At 36.5% G+C, this 18,671-nt stretch overlaps 1 pseudogene; it reads left to right on the forward strand.

Annotated features, from left to right (window-relative positions):
* The window catches only part of LOC108512572 (SURP and G-patch domain-containing protein 1 pseudogene), a 118,375-nt pseudogene that overhangs the window by 14,897 nt on the left and 84,807 nt on the right, over nucleotides 1–18,671 (forward strand).

Consider the following 18,671-nt stretch of genomic DNA (forward strand, 5'->3'; position numbering starts at 1 on the left):
TCCTTTCCCCATGCTTGTGATTTTTGCACATTGATTTTGAATTCTGAGACTCTGCTGAAGTTGCTTATCAGCTTAAGGGGATTTTGGGCTGAGAATCACAGGCATTCTTATACACCAATAACAGACAGAGAGCCAAATCATGAGTAAACTCCCATTCACAATTGCTTCAAAGAGAATAAAATACCTAGAAATCCAACTTACAAGGGATGTGAAGGACCTCTTCAAGGAGAACTGCAAACCACTGCTCAACAATATAAAAGAGGACACAAACAAATGGAAGAACATTCCATGCTCATGAATAGGAAGAATCAATATGGTGAAAATGGCCATACTGCCCAAGGTGATTTATAGATTCAACGCCGTCCCCATCAAGCTACCAATGACTTTCTTCACAGAATTGGAAAAAATTACTTTAAAGTTCATATGGAACCAAAAAAGAGCCCACATTGCCAAGACAATCCTAAGCAGGAAGAACAAAGTACCATTCAGGACATAAACATGGGCCAAGACTTCATGTCTAAAACACCAAAAGCAATGCAACAAAAGCCAAACTAAGAAAAAAGAAGACCCAAATAAAGAAAATCAAGGATTTAAAAAGTTGACATTATAACCAATATTGCAGAAATTCAGAAGATCATTAGAGGCTACTATGAATAACTATATGCCAATAAATTGGAAAACTTCAGCAAAAATGATGAATTTCTAGATACATACAATCTATCACAATTGAACCATGAGGAAATCCAAAACAAGAACATACCAATAACAAGTGATAAGATCAAAGCCATATTAAAAACCTCCCAAAAAAGAAAAGCCCAGGACCCAATAGCATTGCTACTGAGTTTTATCAAACATTTGAAGAAGAACTAATATCAATCCTACTCAAACTAATCCAAAAAATACAGGAGGAGGAAATACTTGAAAACTCATTGAATGAAGTCAGTATTTCCCTGATACTAAAATCAAAGACACATCAAAAAAAAAAAGAAAACTACAGGCCAGAATGTCCAATGAACATTGATGCAAAAATCCTCAAAAAAATCCAAGCACGCCAAATTCAACAACATATTAAAATGATTGTTTGTAATTACCAGGTGGGACTTATACCTGGGATGCAAGGATGGTTCAACATATGCAAATCAATCAACATGACACATCATATCAACAGGATGAAGGACAACAACCATATTATCATTTACATTAATGCTGAAAAGCATTTAACATTTGATAAAATTTGACATCCCTTCATGATAAAAACCCTCAAAAAACTGAGTAGAAAAGAAACATACCTTAACACAATCAAAGCCATATATATCATACTGAATGGGGGAAAAACTGAAAGCCTTTCCTCTAGATCTGGAACATGACAAGGATGCCCACTTTCACCACTGTTATTCAATGTAGTACTGGAAGTCCTAAGTAAAACAATTAGACATGAGAAAGAAGGCATCCAAATTGCAAAGGAAGAAGTAAAATTATCCTTTTTTGCAGATGACATGATCTTATATTTGGAAAAAACTAAAGACTCCACCAAAAATCTATTAGAACTAACAACATATTCAGTAAAGTTGCAGAATACAAGATCAACATACAAAAATCAGTAGTATTTCTATATGCTAACAGTGAACAATCTGAAAACAGAAATTGAGGAAGTAATCCCATTTTTAAAATAGCTACAAATAAAATTAAGCACCTAGGAGTTGATTTAACCAAATAAGTTAAATATCTCTACAATGAAAACTATAAAATATTGATGAAAGAAATTGAAGAGGACATAAAAAATTGGAAAGAGGCCGGGCGCGGTGGCTCAAGCCTGTAATCCCAGGACTTTGGGAGGCCGAGGCTGGCAGATCACGAGGTCAGGAGATCGAGACTCATCCTGGCTAACAAGGTGAAACCCCGTCTCTATTAAAAAAATACAAAAAAAAACCTAGCCGGGCGAGGTGGCGGGCGCCTGTAATCCCAGCTACTCGGGAGGCTGAGGCAGGAGAATGGGGTAAACCCAGGAGGCGGAGTTTGCAGTGAGCTGAGATCCGGCCACTGCACTCCAGCCTGGGCGACAGAGCGAGACTCCGTCTCAAAAAAAAAAAAAAAAATTGGAAAGAAAAGGATGTTCTTTTCTTTCCAATGTTCATGTATTGGAAAAATCCATATTAAAATGTCCATCCTACTCAAAGGAAACTACAGATTCAATGCAGTCTCTATCAAAATACCAAAGATAGTCTTCACAGAAACAGAAAATCCTAAAATGCAGATAGAACCAAAAAAGACCTAGCATGGCTAATGCTGTCCTGAGCAAAAAGAACAAAACTGGAAGGATCACATGACCTGACTTCAAATTATATTACAATGCTATAGTAACCAAAACAGCATACTAATCATGTAAAAACAAACATATAGACCAATAGAACAGAACAGAGAGCCCAAAAACAAATCCATACATCTACAGCGAACTCATTTTGACAAAGGTGCCAAGAACGTTCATTGGCAGAAAGAGAATCTCTTCAATAAATAATACTGGGAAAACTGCATATCCATATGTGGAAGACTGAAACTAAAACCTCTCCCTCATAATATACAAAACTCAAATCAAAATAGATTAAAGACTTAAGTCTAAGACTTCAAACTATGAAACTGCTAAAGGAAAACTTGGGGCCCGGGCATGGTGGCTCACACCTGTAATCCCAGCACTTTCGGAGGCTAACGCAGGCGGATCACTTGAGGTCAGGAGTTCAAAATCAATCTGACCAACATGGCAAAACTCCATCCATCTCTACTAAAAATACAGAAGTTAGCCAAGCATAGTGGCACATGCCTGTAATCCCAGGTACTCAGGAGGCTGAGGCACAAGAATCACTTGAACCTGAGAGACAGAGGTTGCAGTGAGCTGAGATCATGCCACTGCACTCCAGCCTGGGCAACAAAGTGAGACTCTGGCAAAAGAAAAAAAGAAAAGCCACCAGGTTATATTAGAGCAAGAAAAGAGAAAAAAGAAAATGTTGGAAAAACTCTTCAGGACAAAGATTACTTGAGCAATACCTTTTTCACAGCAAAGGATAAAATCAACTAAGTGAAGAGATGACCCACAGAATATGAGAATATCTTTGCACACTATCCATCTGACAAGGGATTAATAATCAGAATATATAAGGAGCTCAACTCTATAGGAAGAAATCTAATAATCTGACTTTAAAATAGGCAAATATCTGAATAGCCATTTCTCAGAAGAAGACATATAAATGGCAAACACGCATATGGAAAGGTGCTCAACAACACTGATTGTCAGAAAAATGTAAATCAAAACTACCATGAGATCATTTCACCCAAATTAAAATTACTTTTATCCAAAAGATAGGTGATAACAAATGCTGGTGAAGATGTGGAGAAAAGGGAACCCCCATAACACACTGTTGGTAGGAATGTAAATGGGTACAACCACTATGGAGAACAGATTGGAGGGTCCTCAAAAAACTAAAAATGGAACTATATATGGTATTTCACGGCTAGGTATACACCCAAAAGAAAGGAAATCGGTGTATCAAAGAGATATCTTCACTCCCTTGTTTATTGCCGCACTATTCACAATAGTCAAGATTTGGAAACAACCTATTTGTCCATAAACAGATGAATGGATAGGGAAATGTAGTACATATATGCCATGAAGTACTATTCAGTCATAAAAAGAATGAGATCCTGTCATTTACAACACCATGGATGGAACTACAGGTCATTATGTTAAGTGAAATAAACCAAGCACAGAAAGAGAAAAGTTATATGATCTCACTAATTTGTAGGAACTAAAAATTCAAACATCTGAACTTACAGAGATAGAAAACAGAATGATGGTTACCAGAGGCTGGGAATGGTGGTAATGGAGGAGTGGGGATGGTTAATGGGTACAAAAATATAATTAGATAGAATAAGATCTAGTATTTGATATTGCAACAGAGTGCTTACAGTCAACAATAATTTAGTGTACATTTTTAAATAACTAAAAGATTATAACTGGATTCTTTGTAACTAAAGAAAGCATAATTGTTTCAGGTAATGGATATCTTATTTATCTTGATGTTATTATGCATTGTATTCCTGTATCAAAATATCTCATGTACCCCAGAAATATACACACCTATGTATATACACAAAATAAAAAATTAAAATATCTAAAAAAGTAAAATATATTTAAAAAATTATTTTCACATAGAGAGAAGGTTTTTCTAATCAAAGCTCAAAACCAGAAAGGAAAAGACTGATAAATTCTACTCTATAGAAACTTTTTTATTAATTGTTTTATTTCCATAGGTTATTGGGGAACAGGTTGTGTTTACTTACATGAGTAAGTTCTTTAGTGGTGATTTGTGAGATTTTGGTACAACCTTCACCTGAGCAGTATAAACTGCACCCAACTTGTGGTTTTTCATTCCTCACCTCCTTCCCTCTCTTTCTCCCTGAGTCCCCAAAGTCCATTGTATCTTTCTTATGCCTTTGCATTCTCATAGCTTAGCTCCCACATATGAGTGAGAACATATGATGTTTGTTTTTCCATTCCTTAGTTACTTCACTTAAAATAATAGTCTCCAGTCTCATCCAGGTCGCTGTGAATGCCATTAATTCCTTTCTTTTCATGGCTGGGTAGTATTCCATTGTGTGTATATATATATAAACTGTGACATATATACATGTGACATATATATCTGTCACACATATATAGCTATATACCCAAAATTTATATAGGTATATACCCATATATATGGGACATATATATGTGTGTGTGTCACAGTTTCTGTATACACTCATTGATTAGTGGGCATTTGGGTTGGTTCCACGTTTTTGTAATTGCAAATTGTGCCGCTATAAACATGCATGTGCGAATCTCTTTTTCATATAATGACTTCTTTTCCTCTGGGTAGATACCCAGTAGTGGGATTGCTGGATCAAATGGATATATTTTTACTTTTTTAAGGAATCTCCACATTGTTTTCCATAGTGATTGTACTATTTTACATTCCCACCAGCAGTGTAGAAGTGTTCCATATTCACTACATCCATGCAAACATCTATTTTTTTAATTTTTTTATTATGGCCATTCTTGGAGTAGTAAGGTGGTATCTCATTGTGGTTTTTAATTTACATTCCCATAATCATTAGTGATGTTGAGCATTTTTTCATATGTTTGTTGGCCATTTTTATATCTTCTTTTGATAATTGTTTATTCATGTTCTTAGCCCATTTTTTGATGGGATTTTTTTTCTTGCTAATATTTGTTTGAGTTCATCATAGATTCTGGATATTAGTCATTTGCCAGATGTATAGATTGTAAAGATTTTCTCCCACTCTGTGGGTTGTCTGTTTACTCAGCTGACTGTTCTTTTGCTATGCAAAAGCTCTTTAGTTTAATTAAGTCCCAGCTATTTGTCTTTGTTTTTATTGCATTTGCTATGGGTTCCTGGTCATGAAATCCTTGCCTAAGCCAATGTCTACATGGGTTTTTCCAATGTTATCTTCTAGAATTTTATAGTTTCATGTCTTAGAATTAAGTCCTTGATCCATCTTGAGTTGATTTTTGTATAAGGTGAGAGATGAGAATTCAATTTCATTCTCCTACATGTGGCTTGCCAATTATCCCACCCCATTTGTTGAATAGAGTGTCTTTTCCCCACTTTGTGTTTTGTTTGCTTTGTCAAAGATGAGTTGGCTGTAAGTATTTGGGTTTATTTCTGAGTTCTCTATTCTGTTCCATTGGTCTATGTGCCTATTTTTATGCCAGGACCATGCTGTTTTGATGACTATGGCCTTAGAGTATAGTCTGAAATCAGGTAATGTGATGCCTCCAGTTCTGTTTTAGCTAGTCCAGATTTGCTTTAGCTATGAGGACTCTTTTTTAGTTCCATATGAATTTTAGGGTTGTTTTTTCTAATTCTGTGAAGAATGATGGTGATATTTTGATGGAAATTGCATTGAATTTGTAGATTGCTTTTGGCATTATGGTCATTTTCACGGTATTGATTCTACCTATCCATGAGCATAGGACATGTTTTCATATGTTTGTGTTGTCTATAATTTCGTTCAGCAGTGTTTTGTAGCTTTCCTTATAGAGGTCTTTCACCTCGTTGGTTAGGTATATTTCTAAGTTTTTGTTTTGTTTTGTTTTATGCAACTATTATAAAAGGGGTTGAGTTCTTGATTTGATTCTCAGTTTGGTTGTTGTTGGTGTATAGAAGAGCTACTGATTTATGTACATTAATTCTGTATCCAGAAACTTTGCTGAATTCTTTTATCAGTTCTAGGAGCTTTCTGGAGGAGTCTTTAGGGTTTTCTAGGTAAACAATCATATTATCAGCAAACAGCGACAGTTTGACTTCCTCTTTACTGATTTGGATGCCCTTTATTTGTTTCTCTTTCCTGACTGCTCTGGCTAGAACTTCCAGTACTGTGTTGAAGAAGAGTGGTGAGAGTGAACATCCTTGTCTTGTTCCAGTTCTCAGAGGAAATTCTTTCAACTTTTCCCCATTCAGTATTATGTTGGCTGTGGGTTTGTCATAGATGGCTTTTATTACATTGAGGTATGTCCCTTGTATGCAGATTTTGCTGAGAATTTTACTCATAAAGGGATGATGAATTTTGTCAAATGCTTTTTCTGCTTCTATTGAAATGGTCCTGTAATTTTTGTTGTTGATTCAGTTTATGTGGTGTATCACATTTATTGACTTGCGTATGTTAAACCATCCCTGCATCCCTGGTGTGAAATCCACTTGATCATGGTGGATTATCTTTTTGATATGTTATTGGATTTGGTTACCTAGTATTTTGTTAAGGATTTTAGCATCTATGTTCATCAGAGAAATTGGTCTGTAGTTTTATTTTTCGGTTATGTTTTTTCCTGATTTTGGTATTAGCGTTATACTAGCTTCATAGAATGATTTAGGTAGGGTTCCCTCTTTCTTTATCTTGTGGCATAGTGTCAATAGGATTGGTACCAATTCTTCTTTGAATGTCTGGTAGAATTCTGCTGTTAACCATCTGGGTCTGGACTTTTTTATGTTGGTAATTTTTTTATTACCATTTAATCTCATTGCTTGTTATTGGTCTGTTCAGAGTATCTGATTCTTCCTGATTTAAGCTAGGACAGTTGTATCTTTCCAGGAATTTATCCATCTCCTCTAGGTTTTCTAGTTTATGCACATAAAGGTTGAATGACGTTTTGTATTTCTGTGGTGTCAGTTCTAATATCTCTCATTTCATTTCTAACTGAGCTTATTTGAATTTTCTCTCTTCTTTTCCTGGTTAATCTTGCTAATGATCTTTCAATTTATTTTATTTATCTTTTCAAAGAACCAGCTTTTTGTTTTACTTATCTTTTGTATATTTGTTTGTTTGTTTCCATTTCATTTACTTCTGCTCTGATCTTAGTTATTTCCTTTATTCTGCTGGGTTTGGGTTTGTTCTTGTTTCTTTAGTTCTTTGAGGTATGACTTTAGATTGTCTATACTCCTTCAGACATTTTGATGAAGGTGTTTAGGGCTATAAACTTTCCTCATAGTACCACTTTTGCTGTATCCCAGAGGTTTTGATAGGTTGTGTCACCACTGTCATTCAGTTCAAAGAATTTTTTAATTTCCCTCCTGATTTTGTTTTTGACCCAATGATCAGAAGTAGGTTATTAATTTCCATGTACTTGCATGGTTTTGGAGGTTCCATTTATAGTTGATTCTCAGTTTTATTCCACTGTGGTCTGACAGTGTGCTTGATATAATTTTAATTTTCTCAAATTTATTGAGGCTTGTTTGTGGCCTATCATATGATCTACCTTGAAGAAAGTTCCATATGCTGTTGAATAGAATGTATATTCTGCAGTTGTTTGTTAGAATATTCTGTAAATATCTGTTAAGTCCATTTATTCCAGGGTATAGTTTAAATCCACTGTTTCTTTGTTGACTTTGTGTCTTGATGACCTGTCTAGTGGTGTCAGTGGAGTATTGAAGTCCCCCACTATTATTGTGTTGCTGTCTATCTCATTTTTAAGTCTATTATTAATTGTTTTATACATTTGGGAGCTCCAGTGTTAGGTGTATATTAAGGATTGTGATATTTTCCTGTTGGACAAGGCCTTTTATCATTATATAATGACCCTCTCTTTGTCTTTTTTAACAGTTGTTGCTTTAAACTTTGTTTTGTCTGATAAAAGAATAGCTACGCCTGCTCATTTTTGGTGTCCATTTGCATGGAATGTCTTTTTCCATCCCTTTATCTTAAGTTTATGTGAGTCCTTATGTGTTAGATGTGTCTCTTGAAGGCAGCAAATTGTTGGTTGGTGAATTCTTTTCCGTTCTGCAATCTGTGTCTTTTAAGTGGAGCATTTAGGCCATTTACATTCAACATTGGTATTGAGATGTGAAGTACCATTCCATTCATCATGCTATTTGTTGCCCGAATACCTTGGTTTCCTGTTTTTTGGGGTTTTATAAATTGTATTTTTGTTTTATAGGTCCTATGAGATTTATGCCTTAAAGAAGATCTGCTTTGGTGTGTTTCCAGGATTTGTTTCAAGATTTAGAGTTCCTTTTAGGAGTTCTTGTAGTGCTGGTTTGGTAGTGACAAATTCTCTCAGCATTTGTCTGAGAAAAACTATATCTTTCCTTCATTTATGAAGCTTAGTTTCGCTTGGTACAAAATTCTTGGCTGAGAATTGTTTTCTTTGAGGAGACTGAAGATAGGGCCTCAATTCCTTCTAGCTAGTAGGGTTTCTGCTAAGAAATTTGCTGTTAAACTGATAGGTTTTTCTTTACAGGTTATTGGGTGATTTTGCCTGATAGCTCTTAAGATTCTTTTTTTCATCTTACCTTTAGATAATCTGATGACAGTGTGCCTAGGTGATGATCTTTTTGTGATGAATTTCCCAGGTATTCTTTGAGCTTCTTGTATTTGGATGTCTAGTTCTCTAGCTAAGCCAGGGAAATTTTCCTCAATTATTCCCCAAAAGTATTTTCCATACTTTTACATTTCTCATCTTTCTCAGGAATGCTGATTATTCTTAGGTTTGGTCATTTAAAATATTCCCAGATTTCTTGGAGGCTTTGTTCATGTTTTCTTACTCTTTTTCCTTTGTCTTTGTTGAATTGGGTTACTTTGAAAACTTTGTCTTCAAGCTCTGAAGTTTTTTCTTCTGCTTATTCATTTCTATTGCTGAGACTTTCCAGAGCATTTTGCATTTCTATAAGTGCGTTCATTGTTTCCTGAAGTTTTGATTTTTTTTTATTTATGCTGTATACTTCATTGACTATTTCTCCCTTCACTTCTTGTATCATTTTTTGGATTTCCTTACATTGGGCTTCCCCTTTCTCTGATGCCTTCCTGATTTGCTTAATAACTAACCTTCTGAATTTTTTTTTTCAGGTAGATCAGGGATTTCTTCTTGGTTTGGATCCATTGCTGGTGAGCTAGTGTGATTTTTGGGGGGTGTAAAGAACCTTGTTTTGTCATATTACCAGAGCTGGTTTTCTGGCTCCTTCTCATTTGGGTAGGCTTTGTCAGGGGGAAAGTCTAGGGCTCAAGGTTCCTTTTGTCCCATAGGGTGTTTCCTTGATGTAGTACTCTCACCCTTTTCCTAGAGATGTGGCTTCCTGAGAGCCAAGCTGTAGAGATTGTTATCTCTCTTCTGCATCTAGCCACCTAGCAAGGCTACCAGGCTCTGGGCTGGTACTGGGGGTTGTCCACACAGAGTCCTGTGATGTGAAACATCTGTGGGTCTCTCAGCCATGGATACTGGAACTTGCTCCAGTGGAGGTGGCAGGGGGTATAATGGACTCTGTGAGGGTCCTTAGCTTTGATTAGCGGACTATTTTTGTGCTGGTTGGCCTCCTGCCAGGAGGTAGCACTTTCAAGAGAGCATCAGCTGTGGTAGTATGGGAGGAAGAGGCAGTGGGTGGAGCCCTAGAACTCCCAAGAGTATATGCCCTTTGTCTTCAATTACCAGGGTGGTGAGGGAAAGACCGTTAGGTGGGGACAGGACTAGGCGTGTGTGAGTTCAGACTCTACTTGGGTGGGTCTTGCTGCAATTGCTATGGAGGATGGATGTGTGATTCCCAGGTCAATAGAGTTATGTTCTTAGGAGGATTATGACTGCCTCTGCAGCGTCATGCAGGTTGTCAGGGAAGTGGGGAAAAGCTGGCACTCACAGGCCTCACCCAGCTCAGCTCCCAAGTAACCCAAAGGGCTAGTCTCACTCCCACCATGCCCACCCCCCACAACAGCACCAAGTCTGTTTCCAGGTAGTGGCAAGCAGGAACTTGCCCCAGGCTACCCACCTCCCACCTGCAAAAGTAAGTAGGGTGTTCCTTCTTCCCCTGCCTGTGGAGTCTGCACACCAGATTCACGCCCTTCCCAGAGTTCTGGCCAGGAGACTTCTTGATTGGTTCAAATTGTTACAAAGTTCAGCTGGAGGTTTCCTTCTCCCTGTGGCCTTTTCCCAGTGCCTCTGGCAGCCCTCCTCAAGGACCCTTGTGAGGTGAGGCAGAAAGGGCCTTCTAGGGGACCCAGCAAGCCCACAGGGATTTTCCCACTGCTTCCTGTACCCCTGTATTTCTCTCAGTTCTCTAAATTGACTCAGCTCCAGGTAAGGTAAGAATCTTCTCCTGTAATCTAGACCTTAGGGTTCCCCAGTGGGGGTTTGTGTTTGGGGGCAGATGATCTCCCTTTCCCACTTCCACAGTTTGAGCACTCACAGTATTTGGGGTGTTTCCTGGGTCCTGCAGGAGCAGTCTGCTTCCTTCAGAGGCTCTGTGGGTTCTCTTGGCTTTCCTAATGTATTCCTGCAGTCATTCTGGAGCAAAACTTCATGATGTGAGCCTTCACATGCTGTTTTGTCTGTTCAAGTGGCTGCAATCTAGTCCTGCCTCCTGTCCACCATAATCTCCAGCTGTATCTCAAAACTTTTTATATAGTGTTATAAAGAGTTTTTAATGGTCAAAAAAACCTTAAAGTTGAAAGACAAATGACAAATTGAGAAAAAAAATTTTCAACCAATATAGTAAAGGGTAAATTTCTTCAATATATAAAGTGCTTTCATAAATCTATGAGGAAAAACACCAAGGACCCAATTTTTAATATGGGGAAAAGATACGAGCAAACCTTTCTCTCTGTCTCTCTCACTCACACACACACATACACATGTGCACACACATGCATATGTATAAATATGCATAAAGATATATAAATTAAAATAAGAGTAATACACTTTTTAACCTATCTGACAAAGACTTAACATTTTCTAATACACACTGTTAGTGAAGGAATAAGCAAATAGCCCTTCATAGATTGTTAGAGTATAAATTATTACAGACATCTCAGAAGTCAATTTGTTACTATCGAATTTGCAAATACAATTGATTCTCATTCTCAGTACTTATGATCTGTAAAGTCTCCAGAAACATTGAATTGGCAAATATTAAATCATTGCTCCTAGCAGAAATACTGAATAAATCGCCCCTAGGGCTAGATTTCTGCTAGTGTCAGGTCACCACCATTTTATCAACTGACAGGTCAATATACAGCCTTCTTTTACATGTGTTTCTGTGTAAAGCGCCTTATTGAATATACATCGTTGAGTCATTAACACTGAACTCACGGCTAACAGGAGTGGAACTCATGTCTAATCTAAGTTTAACGCATTTATTTTCTCCATGAGGCACATCAGAGACTTCCTATGACTAGGATCACTAGGCTGCACTCTACCACTATGCTTGGGACCACTTTAAACAGTAAAGTTACCTCCAAAACACAAAAATGAGGAAAACGTGGCACTAAATAGACCCTGAAAAGGGCTCTTGTTTCCAGTAGAAGAGCTGGAACAAGAAGGTAGAGCAAGCCCAGCTGCAAACAAGCACATTGAGCAACTCAAATATGTTGCTGCTCTGTGCATATCCAAAATGACTGTGAGAGCACAGCAAGTATTGGCTACTATCCATCAATTTATGGTAAATTTCTGCTGAACATCCACACTTTAAGACTACAAAGAGTGGGACCAAGGGCCCAGGGTGGGGAGCTCACTTTCCATTCTTCTGCACTGTTTGGATTAAAAGAATAATCTAATGGGAACTGAATTGTTGACATGGCATTTTCACAACACAACAACTCTATTCTCTCTTTGGCAGAAAAAAGAACTAAGAACAGAACTTTCCCATGATTAAAAGATTGCAAAGAAGGGGAGAAAGCAGAAAATTTGAGTAAGCAGGAAATGAAGGAGGGAAATCAAGTGTTTGCAGAAGCCAGGTGAATTAACTGCGTCATGTGATGCTGCTAAGTCAAATAAAGTACAGACTGAAAATTAACCACAGGATTTAGCAATGTGGAAGTTACTGATGCCTTTATTGAGAGCAGTTTTAGTGGAGTGATGGAAACAAGAAAACCTGGATTGTAGTGAGATTAAGGGAGAATGGAAGGAGAACTGGAAATAATAAAAATAGTCAATGCTTTCAATTTGCCAAGAAAAGCAAAGAAATGATGTGGCAGTAATGGGGAAAGTGAAATCAAGAAGAGTTTTATTCAGATGTGATGAATAATATGTTTATAAGCCAATGAGAACAATCCATAAAGAGAAAAATAAAAATTGTGTAGGTGAGAGTAGGCAGAATGTCTAGAACAACTAAATAAAGACCAGTGACACAATAAACAATGAACAAGTAACTACCAAGCCTTGAAACCATTTGGTGTCCAATTTTTGCTTGTTCTTCTCCTAGCACAGTCCTTTAGTAAGACCACAGAACTGAGGAGACAGAATCATTACCTCGAATCTGAGGAATATGAAACTGTTTCCTAATGAAGCAAGAGAAAAAAGCTAGTCCAACAGAAAAAACTGGTAATATATTCTGTAACAAGCTTAATCAGATACAAACAGGGACATTAAAAATAGGCCCTTTCCAATTATGATGAGAAAGATATGCCAATTTACCTGACTAGGTAGGATTTATTATAAGGACAAAAGGAAGAAGATGAGACAAAAAACATTTTCAAAAGGTACATAGCTGGACTCTTGAAAAACTGAAAATTTTTTTAAGATCACAGAAGTTCTGATGTCTTACCCATCCATTCTCATCCTCTGCTTAGTACTTCCACTAAAGCACACCTGTGGCAGCTTATCTCGTGTCTGTTTCCCCTACACTGTGTCTACTTCCCCTGCCATGGTTAGTATCCTCTCTCCAGTCTCCTTCTTGCTATCACATGAGGCATCCTTATTCCTTTCCTTCTAGGAGTTCCCTTTACCCAGTGCCTTGAATGTGTCTGTGTGTGTGTGTGTGTCTATGAGTGTGTGCCATTCAGACTTTTAAAATGCAATTGAGTAATCCTTACATGACTCCTTTTATCAAGCCCTTGAACCTGTTGCCTCAGTAACCATGGCAAGTCCAGATGGCTGCCTTAGGATCAGGTGTAAACCTTGGAGAAACCAACTGTGGCCAGCACGTCAAGTTTAAGCAGACAAATGAAGATGACCTATGGGTAAGAAAATGTGTGTGGACTGTTCTTTAAGATAAGGTTGTGGGTATGACAACTTGGGATTGCTGGAGAGAGTTAGACACTAACAATGTCACATGGAGAATTACTGCTGGAAAGACCAGGGTAAAGAAAGCAGTCAAAAGTCTACTTAGGCTGACTCTGGCACACTGCCTAAGAGTTAGCCTTGCTCTGGAAGGAACAGAAAGAAAAAAAAAGTCTCCTTCACTATAACAAACAATGGAAGACTCACAATTATTAATAGAGAAAATAGTTGCATATAATACTCTCTTTTAAAAATAGAATGATTTCCTAAGTTTCACAAAGGCCTGCTTTGTACAAATTGGTGGTAACAAGCTCTAGATGCTATTTTTTTATCATTTTGTGTGTATGTATTTTTCATAAGCAATCTAAATTTTGGAAATTTGAAGGATATACATAAATGTCACAATAGTGGTGGTTCACAGTTCATCAAGAATACAATTACTGAGTGTGCTTAAACCCTTTTCAGATTTTAAGACCCCTGGAACCAGCCCCAGGGAGTAGATCCAAGGTGGCGTATCCTCAGGAAGAGAAAAAATAATACTCCAATCTGCCCTTTGGAGGAAAGAGAAAGCTAAGAAAGAAGCTAGAGACAAAAAAGTCACAACAGAGGTAGAAACAAAAGTAGAGAATCTAGAGAGAGAACAATAAAAATGTAGGGCAAGATAAGAAAATAAAATGAAAAGGGCAGAAACCAAAAAAGAGTGAATATTAATAACCTATTCAGACAATATTTTAAATCCTCATAATAGCTTATGAGGGGAAAGCATTTGCATAGACCTCTTAGTAAAGTATGAAGTAAAATAATTTTTTAAGGAATATTTAGAAGCACATGTCAAAAATTTAAATTACATTTGCATATATCCAAAATCTTCAGAACTCTCTATTAGTGAAGATTAGCATGGGTTGCAAATGTGGAAAAAATAGAATGTGTGATTTAAACAATACAGAACTTTGTCTTTTTCATCTATTGGTCTGGAAGTAAAAAAGCCAAGACTGCCCTGGTGGTTCTGGCCCGTGATGTCCTGAGAGATCTAGGTCATTATCAGCTCTTCTGTAAGATACAACTCTCATGCTTATGGTCCAAGGAACTACTCACATTTCAGGCAGCAGGACAGAGGAACAAATGAAGAAAAGGGGAGCAGAGAACACATGTCATTTGTCTTTGAAAAAAAATGTTTCTTGAAATTGGTACAGAATACTTCTGTTAGCAATCCACTGTCCATGACTTAGTTATGTGGCCATAAAAAGATACAAAGCAGGCTGGGAAATGAAGTCTTTATTCTGGGCGTTATATATGCCCCACTGAAAGTTCTAAAACAGTAGAAAAGGGGGAAAAATATTAGAAACAGCCCACTATCTCTGCCTCAAGCTGTTTCCTACAGAATTATACATACCAAGTGCCAACATTCATGTTCAAGTGTATTTACTACGTGGGATAGGAAATGTTTGCTTCCTATTCTGCATGCTGCTGCAATGTTTGTGTATGATCAAATAAATACTTATTACTTCCACAGTTTTTAAAATGAATCAGTTAAGTAAATAATTTTAAAATAAATAATACTTTATTAATAAATCATTTTATTTTTATTTTTAATACTTATTGAAATTTTTTAAATTTAATAGTCTAACACTCTCTGGAATTTTAGTAATCAGGCATCATGAGCTTTTTGCTCAATATTCTTTGCGGGGATTGTCCAATCTTATTCATGCTACTAGATTACATTTATATCATTAACCCACTAGGAAGACTGAATGGATGGACTTAGAAATAATAATGATATATCTTCATTTTAGCAAGTTCAAATGCTTTAAATTTAATGTATAAACTAAATTCTGAAATACAAGAAATAAAAATAGGTTTAGCATTAAACCTACTTTCTGTTTAAAATAGTTGTAGTGGCATAAAGATACAAACATACCATTAATTTGAACCAAGAATCTCTTTGGGAAACAGAACTCAAAAAGATTTGTAGCAATCCTTCAAGTCATGACTTTATGTAGCTTTGTAAGGAGCTTTGTTTTCTATCTAAGCAAATGAAACCATTACAGTTGACCCTTGAACAACAGGGGTTTGAACTGCGTGGGTCCACTTATGCATGAATTTTAAAATAAATATATTGGAAAATTTTGGAGATTTGTGACAATTTGAAAAAACTTGCAGATGAACTATGTAGTAAAAAGTATCAAAACAATAAGAAAAAGTTAGGTATGTCATGAATGCATAAAATATATGTAGATAGTAGCCGATTTTATCATTTGCTACCATAAAATATACACAAATGTATTACAAAAAGTTAAAATTTATCAAAACTAATGCACAGAAACATTTACAGACCATACATGGCACCATTTGTTGTAGTGAGAAATGTAAACAAATGTAAAGCTGCAGTATTCAATCATAACTGTGTAAGATTAACTATAGTACATACTGTATATACCACTGTAGTAATTTTGTAGCCACCTTCAGTTGCTATTACGGTGAGCTCAAGTGCCATGAGGATCCACTTAAAGCGCAGTGTGACGCTGATATCTCCAAATGAGCAGTTTGTCTCTCCGGTAAATTGCTGTCACAGTAAAAAGTGATCTCTTGTGGTTTTCATGTATTTTTCATCCTGTTTAGTGCAATACTGTAAACATTGAATTACACCATTGAACCCATACAAAATGCTACTAGTGATGCTAGAAGTGGTCCCAAGAAGCAGAGAAAAGTCATGACATTACAAGAAAAGGTTGAATCGCTTGATATGTATCATAGATTGAAGTCTGCAGCTGCAGTTGCCCACCATTTCAGACAAAGGAGTCAACTTGTAAGCAGATGACATAAACTTATGGGATCAATAAAAGCAGTACAGTACTGCAAATGTATTTTTATCTTCCTTATGATTTTCTTTTCTCTAGTTTACTTTATTCTAAGAATACAGTATATAATACATATAACATAAAAAATGTGTTAATTGACTTTCTGTTATTGGTAAAGATTCTAGTCAGTGGTAGGCTATTAGTAGTTAAGTTTTGGGGAAGTCAAAAGTTATACATAGATTTTCAACCATGTGGGAGTTAGCACCCCATCCCTTCCCCCATCCACCATTGTTCAAGAGCGGACTGTAATAGCTAAATTCGTATGAATTAAAAACATACTAATCAACAGTTCACAAAAATTACTGAGATGAAGCAGAATAGTTATTATGCCACCCATTATTTAATCTTTCTGATTTAGATACTGAATGTGATTAAATAATACCAGTAGTTGGCATTTCATAGCATCTTCCTTTGTTCTCCATCAAAGCACTTTATAAATATTTATTTCTTTTTTTTTTTTTTTTTTTTTTTTTGAGACGGAGTCTCACTCTGTCGCCCAGGCTGGAGTGCAGTGGCCAGATCTCAGCTCACTGCAAGCTCCGCCTCCCGGGTTTACGCCATTCTCCTGCCTCAGCCTCCCGAGTAGCTGGGACTACAGGCGCCTGCCACCTCACCCGGCTAGTTTTTTGTATTTTTTAGTAGAGACGGGGTTTCACCAGGTTAGCCAGTATGGTCTCGATCTCCTGACCTTGTGATCCGCCCGTCTCGGCCTCCCAAAGTGCTGGGATTACAGGCTTGAGCCACCGCGCCCGGCCTATTTATTTCTATAATATCATTATAACTTAAGAAAGTAGTTTATTATTCCTTCTTATTTAGAAAGATGAGGAAACAGGCTCCAAGAGACAGCAAGTTTTCAAAGGTTGTATTGCTTTTTATTCGTATCTGGGATAACAATTCCCAGAGCTAGTGACCAAAGTGACTTAATTTACTTTCGAAGCCTTCCAATGAAGGATCTGGCAAAAAGTTCATGATTCTGTGGTCCCCTCATAGTCATTAGTATCACATGCCAATTGTTCTCTGTGAAGAGGCATTTGCAAAGAAGGGTCTTTATTACTATGAAGCTATCCCATGGTCCCAGTCATCCTCACTTTGGGGGTTTTAGTAAAATTTCCATTTTAATTATTTTTATGCATAGCTCTCACATACAAAACTTCTCCTTTTGAGGGAAAATACATTAATATATCACTTGATGGATAATTATTTTTACTTTTTGTTATACCTGTAAAACAAAGGAAGCAGAATAACACTACTTAAAGTAAAGAAGAAAAACAAGTCATTCTCTGCATTTGTCTTGATTGTTTCACAGAGTTTTCATGAAGTACACAGGTATCACCGATCTCTAACATAAATAGTAATGCTTTCCATGCCTAACCAGGGACATACATCTTCCCAAAACAGCTGGTGCTTTGGTTGACCTAGACAGAGAAGTTATATCCTTCCTGGTATAAAAAAGATCTAAAAACAGATCTTTAGCGGCATCTACATACAGTCTTATCAGAACATTATGTTCTACAGCAGAACTGCTATGAGATGGGCACATCCTGGCCCGTGAAGAATAATCTCCTAAAGAACCTGTTACAAAGCAATGACTTCTGCTGAGAAATTCAATAGCATGCCTTCTGGGATTGACATTTTTTAAATGTGCTCTAGCAAGTTGGAAGAAAGCCTTACAGATCATTGAATAGCTTCAACTATAACAAAATAAAAACAGGACATGATTTAGTGTATCAAATGTATGAACTGTTATTAGAAATGAGATAAAAATTATAACAGAAATTACTGTATTTTCCTTTCTTAATAACAACATACATGTAGCCTAAGTAATACACAAATGTCATCAATTTGAAATCTGTAGTTATAGACAAGCATTTAAAATCGATGAACCCAAAGCTATTGAAATAAAAAAAATTAAAGAAAAATATGTGGAGATGAAAGGCCCCAGCTTCGTGTTGAATTTTCAGCTTGATACTTTGGAAAAAAATTAAAATAGTTTGATTAAACCTTAATAGATTTTTACAAGGTTATATCACTAAGTATTTTTTGTTGTTTTGCTTTTTTTGTCTTGATAATAATATAACTGAAAACATTAGGTTCTTCTTATTTTAAGAGTAAATTTCAAGTCTCAACTCAATAAATAATAAATGTTTGTTAAGTGGTGGAAAAGTAAAGATCAAAAAAGTGAAGTAACTTGCCCAAAGTCAGCTAGTTAAAAGGCAGAAAATTCTACATTTGAGCACAACTCTATATGAAGTTATTTCTGGTTTTTTTTTTTTTCCTTTTTT

The sequence above is a fragment of the Rhinopithecus bieti genome, unplaced genomic scaffold, assembly GCF_001698545.2.
Source record: "Rhinopithecus bieti isolate Rb0 unplaced genomic scaffold, ASM169854v2 scaffold_28846, whole genome shotgun sequence".
NCBI lineage: Eukaryota > Metazoa > Chordata > Mammalia > Primates > Cercopithecidae > Rhinopithecus > Rhinopithecus bieti.